We start from the raw sequence: 18,210 nt of genomic DNA on the forward strand, positions 1-18,210 counted from the left end.
TTGACAAATTTCTTTTAACATTGAACCTAACCTGGTTGATCGTATGACCGCTTTTAATCCTTTGCCCTCGACGATTTTTTGGCTAAAGAAGGGTACGAGTTGACAAATTTTCTGCTATAAGGCTGATGATATTTTTTGAGCAGTAAATAAGAAATCGTGTAATAACTAACACGTAGAATTATTTCATTTCGATACCTCGCACACTGTTATATTATTTTTAATTTGATATATTAATTAATATCGAGCTTCGAAATTTTATCAAATGGCGACTGAAAGGCGCCTCTCGAGTGCAAAGGGTAAGAAGAAATAGTATAATTAGAAATCGAGCTTGATTTTGATAACGATATTGGAAATTCATGTCAAGACATTTATTTTCATATAAAGGAATCAAATTTGTAGAAAAGAAAGCGTAATGTATAATTACAATTTGATCTCAAAAATTAAAGCAAAAGATTGAACAAAAGCAAAGGGTGAAACTTCTAATTCGGAGATTTTTCTTGTAACGTATGCGCAATTAATTTCTTTAATATTGAACTCACTGTGAAGTTACTGAACTTATGGTTGGCCTAAGAATCGTTTCTAATTCTTTTATTATAAATGGTGCTCTCATTCCACTTGTCAATTTGTCGATAATTGACTAGAAAAATTAATTCTCTTTTGCAGTACGTCAAATAAGATTATATTACTTAAACTTTTATTTCGCTTTATTTCACTTCGACTTAAATTCAAATTCGTCGTTAATTTACTTTGCTATTATCCAACTTTACCGTAATTTATTACCCGTTCCTATCACCGCCACTTTCCAAATACGCAACCCTGTACACCTATCTCCGGTTCTTTATTCCCCGTTTCCGTTTCAAATCCAAATAAAAAAGATTCATTTCTTTCGTCACTATCCGAAACTTATTTATCTACCACAACTCGCGCCAAATTGCCCATTATCTGCACTCGATTGACAGGTATATATCAGTTATTTATAGATCGGTCATTTGACCGGTTCGATGGAATCCGTCACGTAGGAATAAATCATCGGCAGGTTTATCCTGAAATATTCTAAATATCAAACAGAAATTAACGGTACTATCTACTACAAGTCACATTTCGAATTTACTAAACAATATTTTTCTTTCCCCTTTATCGCTCCGCGCTGTGCACTTCCGTCTACGATCTACCACACAAACAGTGCCAAGTGTCAACGGGAAATGGGATTTCGACATCGATAGAGCCATTCAGCACGATAATTTACGATCGTGTTCGTTCGACAAGGTCGAGACGGAGTGTCATCGAGGAGAAATCGGGAAAAATCGGCAGTCCCCAATCGGTGCAAAACAAACGTTGCATAATTGGCAGCAAACAGACGATTTCTCGCGAAAGTCCGAGTGGTTCGGCTCGCTATCAGCGCGGAGGGGAAAATCTCGCGCATAAACAGATCCAGCGATTCGCGGAAACGATTTTCCGGCTTCGTTCCGCGAAACGAGCGCTCGTATCTTCCCGATAATTGGCACGCGTTCCGCTCGCGTCGATGTTCTATTGCTCCACTCATGGCACGCGATTTATCACCCGGCACTTTGCTAGTACGCAGTTGGTCTCGTCTGTTTCGCAAATGTCAGACGCGTCGTGGCCTGTCGAAACAGGTGATGCTCAATACCCGCGACCGAGCGACAAAAATCGCGTTCTTCTCCCCACGACGCAAATATTCCACGTAAATCTGTTCCTCGTGACCTACCTCCGCGAGACAGGAGTCTGTGACGTGACGGAAACACTCGTCTCGGACACGGTATCTTCTCGAGGAACGAAAACGACACTGAGGAAATGTGGAACGCGACACGAGGACGTCACGAGTTGCGTTGCTAGAGGTGGGCTCCTTTGGGGCGCAGAACGCGGAATATAGTATTTAATATAAAATTTCGCGAAACGACACGTAGCAGCACCTAAAACGGAACGAAGGAGCACATAACGATAAGCCGGAAATAATAGGAGACAGGAAATTTGGAACGCGACACGAGGACACGGTTGCTCCCAATCGACATCACGAGTTCCGTTGCGAGAGGTGGGCTCCTTGGGAATAGTAGAACGCGGAATATAGTATTTAATATAAAATTTCGCGAAACGACACGTAGGGACGGAACGAACGAGCACCTAACGATAAGCCGGAAATAATAGGAACGCACGTTTCCCCGAGGAAAGCTAGCACGTGGTCGCATAGCTGCGCTAATGTCTGCCTGATACCGTTGCGTCGTGCGCAGTTCGCGCGCTAACGGCTCGTTCTTATCGCCGGTTCGACGTACCTACTCGCAACGCGACACTCGTCACACGAGCGTAGCGATTAAGCTTATCTCGCGATTTCTCCCAATAGAATTAATAGACGCGAATTAATCCGTCGGCTGGAATTTTCGTCGGGGGAAAAATGAAAACCTCGTGAAACACGGCGAAGCAAGTATCATCGATGCGAAATATTAGGGAGCGTGGAATAGGTCAGGCGAGAGGCTGATAACACCGTGGACGTCGCGATAAGTCTGGTCGGCTCCGTGGAAACCGAAGTCTGTCTTTCACTGGCTTTCCCTCCGGCTGGTGAATAGACCGGAGCAGCGTGTAAGAACTGTGTCGCGATAAGCCGCGAACGATAGCGAGGGTATACGTTTCTTCCGTGGAAACGTTGCTCGACGTGTCGCTATACAGCCAGGTTGTATAAAATTTGTATGTTCCCTCGCAATTACGAATAGCGACGCGTTTCACTCCGCGAAGAGAAGGGCACGTGAAAACGGCGACTTATCCGATCCCACTAGCCGGAAACTGAATAAATGAACACACGGTATACGTGTTTACCTGTTTGTCTCTTATTCGCGAACGATCTGGGTTATCCAGCCACGATTCGCGGACTGAACTTAACCAAATTCCTCGTTTATTTACACCGTGTGTACACAGCTTAACGTACGCGAATATCGCATCGATGAACGAGAATACTCGTTGTTATTTACGGAACCGTGTTTGTCTCCCCTCCGTGTGTACACCCCCGTGGCTCTGGCTGTGTACCAATATTCCACTTGGCAATACGGGACCCAATAACGCCGGAAATAAGTAGGCGAAATAGGGGCGGATTAAACGGCAAGCCTCAAAAATTCCCATCGATTTCGCCCGCAGAGCGGAGAATTTACGTTCCGTTATTACGTTAAGCGGTTCTGGGAACAACCCCCTACCCCTAGCAGCGCTCTCCATTGTATCCGATGTCTCGAGGAAGGTCCGCCATGCAGATTACCTCGAAGACCCGATAAGTCGGCAGATAATACGTTTTCTATTGGCGGGAAAGAGGGAAGAAAGGAAGCGTCCCCGTTATTCCGACGAATTTCCATCCGGCTTGGCCAGGCGTCGGCCTGGACGCTCAGAGGTCTCTGTCTACGGCAGGGAGAAACGTGACCGGTCACCGATCGACCGAGATATCGCTGTCTCCAATCGGCATTTCTTCGGGATCCCTGCCTCTTATCGGCGTCCATCTTCGTCCGGCCACGGGCACACGGGGGGCTTTTCAAACGACCGACTGCATCGGAGGATTCGTCTCTCCATTCACGGCGAGACACGCGATACACTCGAGGGCCACCTCCACGCCCCGTGCATCGGGGAAATTGTGTGCGACCCGGCCTGGATTTTCTCCCAGCCGCTACATACAAAGTGACTTTTAGGATTGGCCCGTCGCTATCGATGCGACCCTCGCCCTCTACACGGCACACTGGACCGCTTTGAAGAATCGCATCAGCGGAACCGGTCCTTCGAGATTCGCCAACCACGGCCCAGAGTCGCGCGATAACGTGGCCAGAGGTTCACCCCTCCGATGGTGTTTGTTTAATTAAATATCGATGGGCATTCTGTGCTAGGACAGAGACCCCTTCGGTGGTGTCTAGTATCGTGATTTGCTGCGAATTTCGTTCCTCGATGATTTAGTTAATATTGTTACTCATAATGCTCTTCAACGCGAATTTTAATCTGAGAAAAGCAAGAAACATATAATTTTGCTGTAAAATGTGGAAAAATTGACAAAGTTCGAAAGGAAGATCGAAAATTTATAGTACATACGAAATATCTTAAACTTTGTGCGTAGCTCTTAGCTCGGTATCGTTTGCCAAAGATTTTTCTTTGGAAAACGAGACCAATTACCAGGTCTCACCACGTGGAGGTGGCTTCGCATCGAGACCCGACATGCGCCCTAGTGGCACAGCCTGCTGGCGCTATCCGTATCAAAGATGTCCTAATCTAACTTGGAGCGAATTAAATTAAAGTGACTCTACTGACACTTTATTAAATTTTGTGTCTTACAAAAGGGTTCGCGATTATTCAAAAGACCGACTAGCCTACGAGACGCACTCCCGTGTACAAGACAACTTCATGCTCAACACCCTCCCGATCGGGCCTTGCCACCCTGCCACCGCCGACCTCGCCATGGCTTACTCGATGACCTAAGACAGCCAACGAACCAGGGAAACACCCAGAGTCAATCCGAGGGTCCTATGCGAGGCCTAACAGTCGGAATCACGCGCATGCTCCATACCCCGGCTCTATGCAAACATAACCACATAGCCACCAAGTGCTAGAGGGGCAGGCAGGCACGCTCTTGCAATGATTCCGACTGCAGGGCCCATCCCCCGGTCGTGTGCACGGATTGGCACCCAGGACGACTAAGGTCGACGGACCCTCGTGTTGCACCAGATGCCTCCCCAGCCCGAGGGCCACCAGAGATCCCGATGCATGACGAGATTGACAGTGGCAGAAATGGTGTCGGAGACGAGCCGTGAGAATGACTTACGAGACGTGAAGTTGTCAAGTACACGAGAAGTACGTCGCGTAGGCTAGTCGGTACTTAAGAACAATCGCGATTATCGCGAGAACAATTATGTTCTATTTGGTAACGAGAGGGATAAAGGAATGTGTATATTCGCTCCAAGTTAGGTGGCTTACCTTTGAACGGATAGCGCGCACATGGTACTTAGTCTAGCGATCTATCTTATAACTGCTTACAACTACTTAGATCTAAACGCACGCATCCCACTTCGTCTAACAATGTCTTGAAAATCTAAAAAGAAGCAAATTAGTAACAAATTAGTAAAACGTAATAAATATGAAACACATATAAACCATAAATATCAATTAAATGGAATGAATAACCCAACGATGTGACATGAAGAACCCAACGATGAGATATAAACATCCCAACGATGAGACATGAACAACCCAACGACGAGACATTCGAATATTATACGAAATATTCGAATGAACCAATAAAAATAAATAGAGTCGAGAATATAAAATCTGGAACGACAAAAATAATTAAAACCTGAGAAGAAATTATTAAATTAATTAAGAAGGTGGAGTGTGAATGGAGTGGACAGTGGCTATCGACTAGCCACTGAGCTAGCCAATGATGAGACATAAATAAACCATCGACGAAACATTCGTATATTATACGAAATATTCGAATAAAAATATATTGGAACAAAAATAAAATCTGGAAAATGAAAAAACAATTAAAACCTGAAAAAAGAAAAAATAATTAAAACCTGAAAGAAAAAAATAATTAATATCTGAAGACAAAAGAAAAATTATTAGTAAATTGTTTAATGGGGTGGGATGAGGGTGGGGTGGCTAGCCCCAACCTCACTTCGGACCCCCACCCCTCGCGCACTACGAACTTTAGATGTTACACTTCCGAAGTCGAACCGACAAATGAATTATACTGCGTCGCGTCGCCCTTTATATAGCCTCCGATCGGCCGAGCCCCCCACCCTTTTCGAAAGTTTTCGAATTTCTTTAATTTTATTAATTATTGTTTCTCCGCTATAATGACCAATAATTTAATAATTTTTTCACTCCTATCATAAATTTACGTTACAAACAATTTGTTATTAACAATCAGTGTAATAATTAATAAACTTTTTGCAAACTATTGCTACATTTTAATACAAGTGCGTCATAATTTCAAATAATGGCCAATAATTTATTAATTTTTTCACTTTTATTATAAATTTACGTTGTGAACAATTTGTTATTAATAAAATAAATTGGATAATTTATACATTTTTTGTAAACTATTTCTATTTCTTTTTTATAAATGAAATATTGCACGATAAGTTAGAAGATTGACTCTCATCTTAAAAGTTAGTTAATAATTTATTTTTTAACAATTTTACATTAAAAAGTTATTCGTATTTATGTTGCGTATTTCTAATTGCGTGTCTTTGTATATTCCGATGTAAATTTTCTTCAAACTAAATTTTTTATTTATTTATGTTTGGTAACAACCCCTCTATTGTACGAAGAGGTGATAATAGACAGCGTGTTAGAGAATTTAAATAATACACATACACAAGTTAATACTGTGAAAAACAAATTTGTCATATAAAATCGGTCCCAAAGACACGAATAATTCATAGAAAATAGGTATACCGTATAAAAATCACGCATTACCGCTAAAACCGATCGATCGAAGCAAAGGTGGCTCGTTTCCTAGCGTTTCTAGTAAATTAGTTGGAAAAGACTTCGCAATGATTACAGTCTCGTCGCCAAAACTGTAAAGCGATCATCCAGCCCGATTACAATACAGAGCCATAAACGTGAAGCTCCAACTAGCCAGTCACCCCGTCTCGCTTGGACGATTCCGGGGGCCGAAGAATCCGGGTGGATCAGCGACGAGTTCTCGAAGAGCTCATCAAGCTCGGTGGAACGCGGCGAGAAGCTCGTCTCGTGGCCAGGATTCCCGATCCTTATCGCGAGCCTAAGCGTAGCCGCATCCTCTGCCCGGATCATCGTGGCATCGGTGTTCATCTGGCCCTAAGCCCGAAAGATCCCTCGATTCTCGTCGAAATAATGGCCCATTCGAGTCGATGCGGCCTGCTGACCCTCTTGCATCAACGTCCCGCGATTTCCGTCCGAATTGAATCGACCGATCTTCTCGCGTGATCGGCTCTCTTTTTCCTCTCTTCCTCCCCGTTTCCCAAGATTGTTCGCCAGTTGTCGTCCAATCTGTGCCAATTACAACGACCATACCGATAATCCTACCAACTCCACACCGGTATTTATCGAAGAGGAACGTATCGTACCCATTCGGTATCCAGAAGTATTCGCCATGATCTTCGGGTCAGAGACTGCGATTTCGATGGAACGCTGCTCGACAGGGCGCAGAGGAATCGTTAAACCGATTAGATCTTGACCAGATCGGGGCTGGTTGTTTGCTCGGTCCGGCTATTATTATAATAGAAAACAATGGTCGACCCGGTGCTGTTTACGGCAACGATAGTGCGACTATAGTCTGTGGAAATAGGTCGCGGATGTCGCAGCTTTTTACCCGATCTGTTCGTTAACGATCGCCATTTGCTCGATAATTACACCTCTCGCGCGTCCCCCTCGACTTGGCCCTATCCAGCCGCGATACCACCCGGCAGCTTCGAGCCTGGCTCCAAGCGACATTATTCCCGAGCATTATTCTCCTCGGCGAAATGATCTCTCGTGGCCGCGCGGGACCGGAAACAATGCGCAGAGGTCCCGGAGTGGCGGCCGGCCAGCCTCGGAGGCGTGAATGCACGATGGAAGATTGCGCTTGTCGGGGCCTTTCGCGAGCCCGCCACCGGACTGGACAAGCCAGATACGCGGCGTTTCACCGCCGGCTGGAACACGATCTGCCGGCGAGGCCGCTGTATCCAGCCGCCTCCTCCTCATCCTCTTCGTCCACCGCCTCCTCCGCCGCCTCCGCGTGGCTCTGGCTCCGTCGTAACGAGCTTTGATCTCGCGGTGGCCCTATCGGTTGCTCGACACCTTTGCGTACCGGCGCACCGGCTGCCCTCGGGCCCGGCCAGCGTGCAAACAGACCTGCACCGACAGCGGACCAGAAGCCTGTTTACACGATCGTTGTTTGGACACGAAAAACCTTGACAGCCGAGCAACAAGGCCAGCCTTGTCGCGGATCCGCGCGACAAAGCGTGTCTATCGCCCCGCTTGCGCTCCTTTCCGCCGGAAGCGGATAGAGAATGTCGCGTTCAGAACGGGTCCTCGTTAGGATCAACGTGAGATGGATTTGCTTTTTGGGAATTTTCGAAATTTTCTAACGAAGAAATTTTGATTTTGATTTAGGAAAATTAGCACGAGGTTGAAAGTTTGAAAGATTTGGAAGAAACTCGCGAGAGGTTGGGGGAATTCAGTGGGACGCGCCGGGAAGACGCGCGCAAAGGTTGGAAGGCGCGGAGAGGGATTCCTGAGATTCCCAAGGGCCTCGGATGCAGGCGCTCTCTGGAGCATAACGACGGTGCCGGGGCCGGAATCTCGGCGGAATCAGTTTTAAATTCGAACTCGCGTCGGTTAACCGTCTTCGGTGAACGGTTAAAGTCGGCGGAGAGCGGATCCACCGTGGGCCTGTTCACGGAACCAGCCCGCTCCCGCGCTGTCTCCCTCCCTCTCTCTCTTTCTCTTTCTTTCTCTCTCGGGGCCTGCGCGTCTCTGTCCGGCGACCGGCGGAATCCCTAATTGAAACATTGCCGAAACCCGGTGGGGTCCAGCGCGAAGCAGCCTGTTCCAGGAATCCTTGCCGGTGAAAAAAAGAAATTGCTGCCTTCGGACAGGCCCTCGCTCCCCCTCCATCCTTTCCCTTCCGCGCCGCGCGGCCCTGGATCGTCGCGCGCGTTTCTGTCGGGGAAAAGGGATTGGGTCGTTGGTGGGTCCGAGTCGAAGGGAGAAAAACGGCGAAAAAGAAGGGAAGAGAAAGAGAAGAAGGGGAATGCGGCCCAGGAATGCGTCGCACCACACACAGCGCTCTCCTCCGGCTTCTCATAAAGCTTCATTCACAACCGGTCGTTCCGGAGGAAGCACTCCGGAGTGCCTAGGGTGTCTCGCAGGGCCGTAATTAAGGCGGTATAGAAATTCGAAGGGCTGTCGTTTTTCACGACACGGGACTACCGAGCTGTAACTTATGGCGACCGGTTAGATGTCCCGGCTTTAATCGAATAATTGCGCGTGCATCTCTCGCGGGAAATTGGCTCGCGCCAGGCCACTGTTCCATCGACTTTTAATTTCCGTAACATGGAAATAAACTACCGGGCTGATTACGCTTCTTCTCTTCGACTTCGGTGAAACCGCGGAATCGATCGATGCCGGGCTAAATTGCATCGCTTTTTGTCTCTCCGCTGTAGGAATTACGATGGCGGTTCATCTTCCTCGAAGAGGAATTTTCTCTTCCCTCGTGATGCTATTTTCAAACGCGTTTCAGGAATCTAGCTTTTTATCAGATTCGTTATTTTCGAGGGTACACGGAGATCGGAGATTGCGAATTCTTTCCCGATTTTTGAGAATCGTGATTCGTTGTGGATCGCAGCTGTAATCGTTAGAGGCCCGGGCAACGGTTCGTCAGAACGTTTACTCGGTTCCCTGACCGACAAGCGAGGTGATGCTGGTGAGAAAAATGTGAATATAAACTACTTTAACGAACTAGAAAATATTTTTGGTAACCGTCTTCTTAGATTTGAATTCAAACTTCGTTTAAAACTACCGCCTTTTCCTATGTTTAAAAAAACATCGATTTTTACTCGATTTTTCGATTATCCATCTTCGTTCGTACTAAACAAATTATATTAATGGGAAATAAAACCTTTACAAACAATTTTCGTAGATTTTTATTAAATTCAGATCCAAATTTAATTAAAAATTACCGCCTTTTACAATGTTTAGATTGAAATCGGTTTCTGCTTTATCAATTAAATTCAATTGTTGTTGAAAATTTATAAAATATTTATTTCACCTGTGATAGGTTCAGAATAATATTAAAAATTGTTGGAATATATTGTACTAATCGTGCCATCGATTATATAATAAATCTATTTCTATATTGTCACGTGGTTCATGCGTGTTCACTTACACGCTGATTGCTTTGCTGTTGCGAGTGTACAAGTTTAAACATAATCAAACATGATTGTCTCTGAGATAAACCATATTTTCGCTCCCAAATCGTGCGCTCGGAGTTTTAACAAAAATTCTCGCGTTTAACTGCTTGAAAATCGGCCGATGCGCAGGACGGAGTGCGCGCGACGGTTGGCGGGAAAATACGATAGATCGTGTTGCACGCGCACGCGAGCACAGGATCTCGCGATCGCAAAGTCGCGACCGGCTGAACCGGTGTCGGTTTTCACGCTCTAATATCAGGGACGAACCGCCAAGGGGGTTAGGCCGAAGTGGGCGCCGAACAGCGACGCCTACGTCGTCTCGCGTGGCAGCATTCCACGATGTTTTTCCACCACCAAGGCGAATTCCACGCACACGCCGCGCCTATCTTCCCGACCAATTTCGCGGAAACTTGTTTACGATTCGCCTCGCATGATGAACTCTTATTTATATTCGGATCAAGTTCACCGGACTCCGGATCGACTCCTTCGTCTCGGCTAACCAGATTTCCGGTGTGATAGTAGTTTTCTCATCGCCCAAGGATACGTCGATCACTCGCGTAGTCCTTTTTCCAGTATAAAACGTGTTAACTAGATACCGATATGACGGTAGCCATTTCTTTTCACATTCTCGATGTGCTACGAATTTTTCATTATTATTTCTTAATTAAAATACAGGAATATCTAGATTATTCACGGTAATTAAGGGATGTTTACCGTGTTCCGTGCTCGACTAAAGTAATTATTTCGATTTTTACATATTTGCAAAAGAGGAACATAAATACATACATTTTATTGTTTCGTTTTATCTCACCTCCACTTCTAAAACCATAGAGTCGTTATTAACCCTTTGTACTCGAGAGCTGAGCTTCAGTCATCATTTCATAAAATTTGGAAGATCGATGTTAATTAATATATCAAATTTAACAGTGTGCAGCGTGATGTAACAATGTGCAAAGTATCGAAATCAAATAATTCTACAATTTTATTATTATACAATTCTTCATTTACTGGTCAAAAAAGTAGTGTCAGATTTTTTAGTAGAGAATCTTTGATTTTCTACTCTTCTCTAGCCAAAAAATCGTCGAGTGCAAAGGGTTAATCCTGAAAATCCTAAGATTATAGCTGTTCCATGACTTCCAAGGAGTGGGGGAATTTTATTTTTTAAAAAGTTACAACTGTCATGAAATTTTGTAATATTATTGTATATACATTATGGGTATATATAACGTATGTCTTCTGAATTGTATTACACCTGAAGATTCTTCCTACCAATTGAAACATTTGCATACAAGACGCGTTTAAATAGTATACCCTTCAAAGTACCATATATCCATATAATCTACGTTCTATGGTATATGTACATCCCTCGGGAAAATAATTAAAAAATATCGTCAACCGATGCTATAGTTGTTCGAATTTCGCCGTCTAGGGACTTTCCGTATCCCCTAGGGACTTTCCGTATCCCCTAGGGACTTTCCGTATCCCCTAGGGACTTTCCGTATCCCCTGCGCTTATCGTCCATCTTCGAGCGTCATCCCATCAGAGTCCTGCGGAAAAATGCGTCGGACACTCGCAATAGCTATCGTCGATTTAATTGTTCCTCGAAGCCGGTCCATTCGTGGATCGATAGTTCCGTCTTCCTACGCAGAGTCGGGACCTCGCGCGATCTGGAAAAAAGCGTCTGCCGCTTTCTCCGCAATTTCTCCGCGATCGCAGCCAGGCGTGCGCGTCGGTTAAACGGACAGAGTCGGACAGAGAGCTTTGGACAGACCGGCCGGATAAGAGAGACGCGAAAAAGCGACACGGGACGGCTTGAGAACCGCCGCGACGCGGTGGCGAAAAAAGTTCCTAGCATTGTTAGTACTTCCTTATTATGAGTGACCGGTAGTCGAGAGCCGCGGCGGCCGCTTTTGTGTATCACTTGAGGCGGCACGACGGCCTGTGAATGGCTCGATGACACCCTGGAAACCGTCACGCCACCCAGTCTAGAAGAAATCTCCCGGTCTCCTGATCCTCCGCTCTCAATTTAGCCCGCTTCCAGCACAAACCAATCGCCTAAACTGCTCTCGTTTAGCCCCTTGGCACTCCTCGTGCCATTCCTCGTGCTCAGTCAGGCCTCTGCCTTCTACGATCGCTCAGATTTTTCCATCCGAGTCACTGGACACTCGGCAGATTTAGCCTATCCTCGTCGATTTTTCGCCTAACCCCTTCATCGTTGCGTATCGGTGCTGTAGCACCTTACTATTCGCGTGACAAGAGAACACGTTCCATTATTACTACAAATATTTATAGCTGACAGTGTCTAACATGTGTGGTTCTAGCATATACACAGTCTAGGTACCGATTATTGTAGATTACCACAAAAAATTAAGCCCATAAACAATCTTTCCAATATATGGAACATCTAGTATAGAGACTATGAAGAGGAATTCGACTATGTCAAGCGACAGACTCAGGCAGGGTCTCCGACTGTTTATGTCTAAAGCACTCAAGACTATCGCTGGCGAGACGATCAGTTGAGGGGTGCCTAACCCTTCGAGCCGAAGAGCAGTCAGTCCCATAAAGATCTTTGAAAAGTCATCTATGCGGTAGTGGTTGTCATAGTATGTTTGGTATAAGTGTGAAGAATGTTTATGTGGAAGAATGTTTGTGTACGTGGAGTATGACAGAGAGTCGTGAAAAACAATTAGTGGGTGAATGACAGTCATCAGAAATAAATGTGTCTGAAAGAGTCCTGAATAGATTATATCGCAGTGAGAAGCGAATCTATTTTAAGTGATTTAATTATTATTTATGTTGTGTTGTTATACTGTTCAATAAATATTGTTATCAATTTATCCATTTACTCACAATCTAAACATTCATACACTCCTCCATCTTTCGGACATAGTATCATCGTATACGCAACGATATGTCGCTGTTCTAGATTAAATTATATTATTCTGAAACGAATAACGAGTATTTACCAGTGGCCGCCATGTCGGTGAACGCGTGGACGAAAATGGCGGCCGCGTGGGCACAGTGACGGAGGATCCACGCGTCCCTCTATCGCGAAAATTGCGTTCCAGGTGACTCGATCGACTAGACCTCGATTCTATCGTTCGATCTACGCACCGTTGGCTTCCGGATCGAATCCGATTACGGAATTTCTCCTATCCAGTGGAATACCAGGTTGCACGTGTGATTCGTCCACTGTGCGACAATTTGCTCGTCGATCCGACGTGTTCCCTTTGAAAAGTGAGCCTATCGGAAGACGGAGCGATTTAAACGAGAAGTAATTGCCGCCATACAGGCCCTTTACACGAGTACAACACGGAGGACAGGATACACGTGAAGGGTCAGGGTTGTTTGTTCGACTCTTCGCCCGCATGTTGCCGAAGTGGATCTATTAGATCGTGCGATAGGAGAGAAGCCACGGGTACCATTTTACTAACATTCACACGCCTCGCAGCCAAGTTCCCCGAAACGTGGCTGTCGGAAAAAAGCAGATGGCGACTTCTCACGGCTGAAACACGCTTCTCGCGTTTCTGCGTTGTAGAACAGAAACTCCGGCAGAAACTATCCCGTTACGTCCTATCCTTACGTCATTTTCTATCTCAGACATTCCCGGGCTCGCACTCCTGCCGAAATACGAAAATATGGCGCCGATTCGCCGCGGAAATACCGGTACGCTTATCTATACTCGAGTATAGAGTATAGATCAATTTTTCCAATTTTCATTTCGTTACGAAATTTTCCAAATTTTTTTCCTTTTTTTTACAAGGTATGGGTAGGGGAAAGTTGAATATTATAAATTAATGTACATTATGCTAGAATGAGGAACGACTGGAGACTAGTATCGCTATTCATCTCGATTTTCAGCAGTATTAGGTGAAGTAAAAATAATGGATTTCTTTTCATAAATACAAATACTGGAACATTCAGATGGTGGCCAACATTGTTAACTTACTTCGTCTTTCATTATAGTAGATATAGCAAAAAGAAATCCATTATTTTTGCATTCAATTTCATGCAAAAATAATGGATTTCTTTTTACTTCACCTAATATATTCTATAATAATATGAATTTTATATGGCTTTCCACTTTGTATATTTGAAACAAATTTGTATTTTGCATTGATATCTCTATTCCTACAAAGAGGAATAGTGCATAATAATCTGTTGATATTTTACCTGGTTTTGCTGGAATTTTAATTAAGGAAGACATGTTCTGATAGGTATACGTAGATAAAAATAATTATGCAGGGAAAAATGGGAAGAAAACAAACTTGGACGAAAACGAATACTTAAAATTAACATCAGGTTTATGGACTTTGTTTTACCTATTTTATACCTATTTTTACGAACCTATTTATTTTATTTTCTACTACAAAAATTTCTAAGTAGAAATTAAATTTGGGGCTTGAAAGTACAGGCTCTATCCTTTATATTAGTCCCACAAATGTTAATGTGGAATTTTTACACTTATAGTTGTTCAAATATTAATAATAGTAGTATAAATTCTCTGTATCTGCAATAATTGGAATTTATTTTTACCTTTACTCTATACCTCTTATGAATAAATATTTGTTAATAATCATGCGCCATCTTTGACCGAAATTATTGTCTTCAATGTAACATACCCAAAATTTGGAAAATAAGTTATAGATTAAATTGTAGGAGATAAACTATATAGAATAATACGTGTAAAAGCTGAAATGATTGATACATTAAACAAAATTAAACATAACCTATATTTATTCTCCTGCACAACAATGGCGGTTGATGAAATTTCGCGTACGACGCTGAGCCGGATAAAACGAAGAAAATAGCTTATTTTCTACACATAAGCGTATCGTGCTGCACCGAGCTTCCCGTTTTCCTACTTCGCGGAAACACCATGCAGCACGAGGTTACACGGAGCCTAGGGGATCGAACGTGGGTTTGCAGCGTGTCGCGAGGTCGACCAGTGCACACATGCGGGCCTCGATTGACCCAGAATCGAGTCGACTTTTCCCCGAGGGGCTCGACCTCGACTTTCCTCGAAAAGCGCGCCGCGTTTCCCACGCGCTCCGCTCGAACGCCCACGCGGAAGTCCTCCTCGAAGCGTCTCGGTCCGCTGGACGCTTCGCTCGACCGGTAGATACCCGGCGTCCCGAGTACCTACTAAGTACCCGAGTACCCGCGGAGGTACGAAAGAGAGAGGATAACGAGAGACAGAACAAACGCGCGAAAGTCTTTCGAATTCGTTAACGGTGGACCATGATACCGCTCCGCGGAGATGAGAATCGCTCGTGGGAAGATAGAGAATGCTTGCGATTGAACTTTGCACAGTTAAACGTCGAGTGCGAATTTTAATCCGTACAATGGGAATAGATAAATAGGTATACAGCAGCGTGAGTGTCTCCAAAGATTGTTGGTCCCAATGAAGGGAGGATCGAGCGAATTTTCATGTTAGATTAGGCGAAGAAGACGAATGATTTACTCAGAATGCACGTGGAATTTTTGGAATGCACTGCGAAGAGAACTGGAAACAGTCGTGTAAAAGACAGTGCAATTGTTAGACGCAGGATTTAATTTCACTTTAGCTCGTAATAAATATTTTTTGCACCAGACGATTTTTTGACTAGAGAATTTTAGGGAAATTTTTTAGGGAAATTTTTAACACGAAATCTATATACCATAATACTATAATCGGTCAAGTGATCCATGGCTGACAGGATGAAAGAGAAAAATCTCGAAGAAAATCGAAAAATTAATTATCCATACATTAGAAGACAAATTCTAAATGAAGTGACCAATGCAATAACACCGAATATGGAATTTTTATTAAAAAATTGAAAAATGGTCATTTAAGTCATCAAACTATGGGAGATTTAGCGTTACATAGAGAAAAGATGCAAATGACAATAAAATTTTCCTATACACACCAAAATATACCATCAAAATTGTTATGATTTTTTAAAAATAGTATATAATACTACGTATCCTCCATATATAATAACACATATATACTATAATACTATAATCGGTCAAATGATCCATGGATAACAGGATCAAAGAGAAAAAATCTCAAAGAAAATCGAAAAATTAATTATCCATACATTAGAAGACAAATTCTAAATGAAGTGACCAATGCAATAACATTGAATATGGAATTTTTATTAAAAAATTGAAAAATGATCAGTTAAATCATCAAACTATGGGAGATTTAGCGTTACACAGAGAGAAGATGCAAATGACGATAAAATTTTCCTATACACACCAAAATATACCATCAAAATTATTATGATTTTTGAAAAATAGTGTATAATACTACGTATCCTCCATATATAATAGCACATATCCTCGAAGGATTAACTCCGTGACTCTTGGTACAAATGACAATTAAATTTTCGTACACATACCAAAATATACCATCAAAATTATTATGATTTTTGAAAAATAGTGTATAATACTACGTATCCTCCATATATAATAGCACATATCCTCGAAGGATTAACTCCGTGACTCTTGGTACCCTGGCGAATCGTTCGTGAGGAAAGGCAGAAAAATATGAAATCCGATTCGATTCGTTCATCGAATAGAGTCTCTATTCCACCATGCGGCTCTCATTCGCAGCATATCAAACGAACCACTCTATTCTCCTGGATTTCTCTCGCCTATCCAGCATTCGCTCTAAAAGCACCGGGTCTAAAGTTAGCGCGGTTGCGTTCTTGACCGTCGCTTAGACTCACTGCATGACGGATTTCGAAAGGAAAAATCGAGATTCGAAGGATGGAGCAGCCGGCGAGAAGTGGCGAGAAGAGGCAAGAAGTGGATCGCCCACCGCGCGTGATCGACGTTCCTTATTCTCGGCGTGGACAAGGGGCCCGTGGCGTCGGTAGCGTCGAAATGTTAAGGGGACACGCGGTGTGTTAGTGCCCACGTCCGCCCAAACGCGCGTACTCGCGCGGCTCTGGCTCCATTCATGTTTTTAAAGGCCATTATAAAAGTGACAAGCCGGACGGAGTCATTCCTCGCGAGGAAGCGGAAGTCCGCCATTATGCAATGGAAACGTCAATTTCCGGTGGCATTGTCGCGACGATCCGTTTCTCTCTTTCTATACCTCCCACTCGTCCAGCGGCACGTAACTCGCGGCAAGGTTTTCGCGCGGATTCGCTGGGAAAAAATGGGGAAACGGGATAAAGGAGAAAGAGAAAGAGCTCCAGCGTCGTGGATTTGGAATCGAGTCCGTTCCTAGCCATGCAGGATGCTTCTCCCACACGTTCCATGGGATCGTTTCGAATGCGTTTCGTCGGGTTGTAAACACCGACGACCGCGTTTATTCCTACCCACAGACCAGCTACGCCTTACCGGTGCGCCTTTGGCCATTTTAGATCGGTTAATCAGCTCTGCCTACGTCCCAGCCTAACGTGCTTTTCACCGGCTGTCTCCAGGCTAATATCGTTTTCGAGTCATTTTCAGATAAATGGTAGGCGTTGTCTCCTGTCGTTGCTTCTCCCTTGTTTATTATACAAAGACGAGCTATTATTGGGAACTGCATCTCGCGTACCCGGTGATACAGATTATACCATGAGGTATGACGGAAAAATTATTTTAAAGAAAACCTCGGGTGTGTAACGAGTATGGCATGATCGTAGATCCAGTTCAAGATCGTAGATCAAAATTGTGCAATTTTTTTGGAGTTACAAATTTCGAAGCAACTGGATTCTTAGGCAAATTCTAATATTTCTGTACTCCATCTGATAAGTATATTCAAACCCTATAAATTTGCTAAAAAAAAGAAAAAGAAAATGATTTAGGGATAATTAACATTTGCACTCGGCGATCTTTTCGTTACAGGAAAATAGTAATTCGAAGACATTCTGCCATAAAGTCGAGGATATTTTTGAAACGGTAAATAAGGAATCGGGTTTAAAGTAAGACTTAAAATTATTTTATTTCGACATTTCGTGTAATCTTGGGTTATTTTAGATTTCATATGTTAATTAACATGGATCTTCGGAATTTCATTAAACGATGACTTAGGCTCACCTCTCGAGTGCCTTGGACTCGAAGATTTCTTCGTTATGAAGATGCAATTTGAAGCTCTTAGATTTTTATAAGCTCACTGATACTCTTTATGCTAAAATTAAAAAGAGAAAATCATGAATTTGCGTTTGTGTTAAGAAACGAACGAATAGATTAATTTTATTTCGATGTTCTTAATATAATTATCATCATCCATTATTTAACACGTTCGTCGCCGTGTCACCCATATCTGGGTGACGGGTATGCTTCTATGGGGGCCCCGTCACCCAAATATGGGTGACGCTCT

The 18,210-nt window shown here is 43.7% G+C and overlaps 1 protein-coding gene across 1 annotated transcript in view; it reads left to right on the plus strand.

The window, feature by feature from the left end:
* Positions 1-18,210, plus strand: part of Pdk1 (Phosphoinositide-dependent kinase 1) — a 423,846-nt gene that overhangs the window by 35,902 nt on the left and 369,734 nt on the right. The window lies entirely within an intron of this gene.

The sequence above is a fragment of the Eufriesea mexicana genome, unplaced genomic scaffold, assembly GCF_001483705.2.
Source record: "Eufriesea mexicana isolate 0111107269 unplaced genomic scaffold, ASM148370v2 scaffold1623, whole genome shotgun sequence".
Classification (NCBI taxonomy): domain Eukaryota; kingdom Metazoa; phylum Arthropoda; class Insecta; order Hymenoptera; family Apidae; genus Eufriesea; species Eufriesea mexicana.